Genomic DNA, 3,097 nt, shown 5'->3' with positions numbered 1-3,097 from the left:
TCATGCCACCCTGGTGTGGTTTGCTGCAGTCTTTCAAAGGAAAGGCTGAGGCTTTGTTTGGTTTGGTTATGTTTTAATGAAGGCAAATTGATCTGGTGGGAGGAGTGCTCAGAACGAGACCGCCTCTGCACCTACACGCCCAGGGAGATGCGTTCTGCAGAAGTGTGGAGAGCCTCCTCTGTGCACAAATGCAGCTGCCCAGGATGAGCCAAGAGGAATCAAAGCACATTTGCATCAGGCCACCACAGTGGCTCAATGCTCTGCAGGTCTCCTTGTGCTGCCCCAGGGAGCTGCACAACCTCTCTGCCTTCAGTCTGACAGCGGGAGAGTGGGAATTTGGTAAAAAGGCTCATGCTCATTTCTGCTTTCACAAGGAAACAGGAGACAGAGTCCAGGCTCAGGCAAGACACCTGTCTGCTGCTGCACCATCTCCACCAAAGGGAGGCTCCCAGAGAAAGCAAAATACATTTGAGGTTATTTACAACTGTTTGCCTTTTGCCCTCCATGGTGAGATCTCTTCTCTGACCCCGGGTAAGTGCTGCCAGCAGACAAGGACTGTGAGCCTCTGTCCTGCAGCACAGGCACCACCTCACAGCTGAATGCCAGGCAGGGATTGGAGTGGTAAATGAGAGAATACACACATGCAAAACAGAAACAGAGATGGCAAGGACAAAACAAGGAAGTCGTTTGCTCTAAAAAAATAATCACAATATGAAATATTGAATCCCTCACCTCCCAGAGGGCAATCCTACATTGGGTCCCCTTGATTCCATTGGACTGGTGGAAATATGCCAAGATGTCAGTCTTCAAAACATGTTTCCCAATTTGTTGGGATCCAAGGTCATCTATATCCTTGGAAAAAAAAACTCAGAGCTTCCTGCATAGCTTTATTTTCCAGTTGCCTTTGCAGATTTTTCTTTCAATTCTGAGCTTGCCAAGAATTGTTGTTGCGCAACTTGAGCACAAAATTAGCAAAGTGATGTTCTGCCAGATCCTTATTACATTGTGTAAACTTGTCATAGGAAATCAAAATATTCATCACAGGCTCTATCATTGCTGCTGGGTGGGATTTTTAAAGTTATGTGAAAAATATTGTGTTCTACCCTCCAGAGAACATCTTCTAAACCTCAGCACTCACAGCTTACTGAGGGCAGCCCCTCCAGCCCCAGTGGGACCCCAGGAGATGCCTGGTTTCTCCCAGCCTTGCAGAAACAAATCACAGCTGAGAGCTGCAGTCAGTGTTCACAGTACATAATGCAGATGGCTAAAACCTTCTAGGTGAGAAACTATTTCTTTCACTTCTTCATATCAGAATAAATAGGAGTTACTAAAGAGTTATTAAATTTTAAAAGAATTCAAAGGAAAGACATGTCACGTAGTGTAAAAGCAGTCTTTTACAAAAGCAGTCTTATAAGAAAAGCCATTTGCAATTAGAGAACAAGCTCTGTTAATGCTAAGTGTGGTCTAGCACCACACTTATCATTAACAGAAATGTTAGGTGGAGATGGGCACAGGTAGACCTCACACCAAAGCCAGGGCTTGAGAACAGCATGGCTGCATCTGTATTGAATGCTTGGATGGGAGGTTATGTAAATCAGTTGCCTGAAACTTAGAGGCCATGGAGCAGAGAGCACTGTGTGGGCTAACTCACTTTTTGCAAAGCTGCTGATGTGCCCCAGCAGGCTGTCAGCTCCTCTGCAGGCTGGCAAGGGGACGAGACCAATGAAGGGTCTGGACCAAAACAACAAAGTAGGCACTCATGTTGTCACCAAGGTGACTAAAGGAGTTTTTCACAAGCGTGGCACCTCACTGCCTGTCACTGAAGGACTGCTCTCCATTTTATACCTGTTTCTCTAAGATTTTGTCTACAGGGTATCCTCAAAACTATCTCACTCTCTGCCATAGATGGAGGTTAGCACTTCCATAAGTGCATCTTTCCCTTGAACCATGGGATGTTCAAGGGCATCTTAAACAGTGGACAGTACCCCAGTGCTCATGTTCACCTTCTGTCCTGACAGCCAGCAAGAGATAGAAGCACTTAGAAATTCAGTCAGCAATATGGCAAATGATGGCTCCTACAAACCAGGCTACCTTCCAGAAATTATTTTCACACAGAAAAGCATCAACATGGAAAGGTATTCCTGTATCTGCTGTGCCTTACTGAGACTCTGGTCTTAAGTTCTGGTGCAGTATTCCCTAAAGACCAAAGCACCAACACTGGAATGGAACTGGGGGCGGCCCAAAGAGGTCAGGTTATTGCCCCCAGACTTTGGAAATGTCTATGTACATATTCATGGCATCAGTTTCATTATTTCTACAAGAACTATTTATCCGGGAAAACAAACACATCTCTTCAACTCTGCTGCAATGTCTGAATAAAAGATCATTTTTCAAACAATCTGAAAATATTACCTCAAAGAAATTCAATGAGTATTCTGCCTGACCCTGTAGCATTTCTAGCTGGGTTTCACAAGGTCATGTCTCATCTATTTCCTCCTATATCTAATTCCTCAAACTCAGAAAAACTGTGTAATTCTCCCAATTCAACCTCTAACTCCCCTCTTAGAGAAGCCCATATTCCTACTGCAAACCTCCCTGAAGAAGAAAGTCTGGGACTGCAAAGGGGAAAGAACACAAGGGAACAGAAAGGACGGGGGCAAACACCACAACATTTTCTGAGAGATAAGAAAAACAAATCAAACAGATCTTCAATTTAAGTGACATCTCCTGGCATTTTCCATATTTCCTATGTACAGGGAAAAGCTGTTCATCCTGTCCCCTAAAATTTGTATCTGTCACCAACCACCTTCAGTTCTTCAGAAAATGCATAGCAAGAGTTTAGTGCACTACATGCCTCATCTCACACTGGTCTTAGCGTCAGCTGTCTGTGTTCTGACAAAATCTGGAGTTTTAAGAGCATAAAGTGATATTATTCACTAGACATTTTTTGCCCTCAAAATCCTCCTGAAAACAAAGCACAAGAGAAATCTTCCACCACTACACCGCAGATGAAAATTTACTCTCAGGATGGAGCGGGAGGAAAATACCCCTTGCACTTAATTTAATAATTCAGAGAGTTGTTTTGCCTCCATATATG

This window comes from Ammospiza nelsoni, chromosome Z (assembly GCF_027579445.1).
Source record: "Ammospiza nelsoni isolate bAmmNel1 chromosome Z, bAmmNel1.pri, whole genome shotgun sequence".
In the NCBI taxonomy this organism is placed as follows: Eukaryota; Metazoa; Chordata; class Aves; order Passeriformes; family Passerellidae; genus Ammospiza; species Ammospiza nelsoni.
This window is presented reverse-complemented; position numbering follows the sequence as displayed.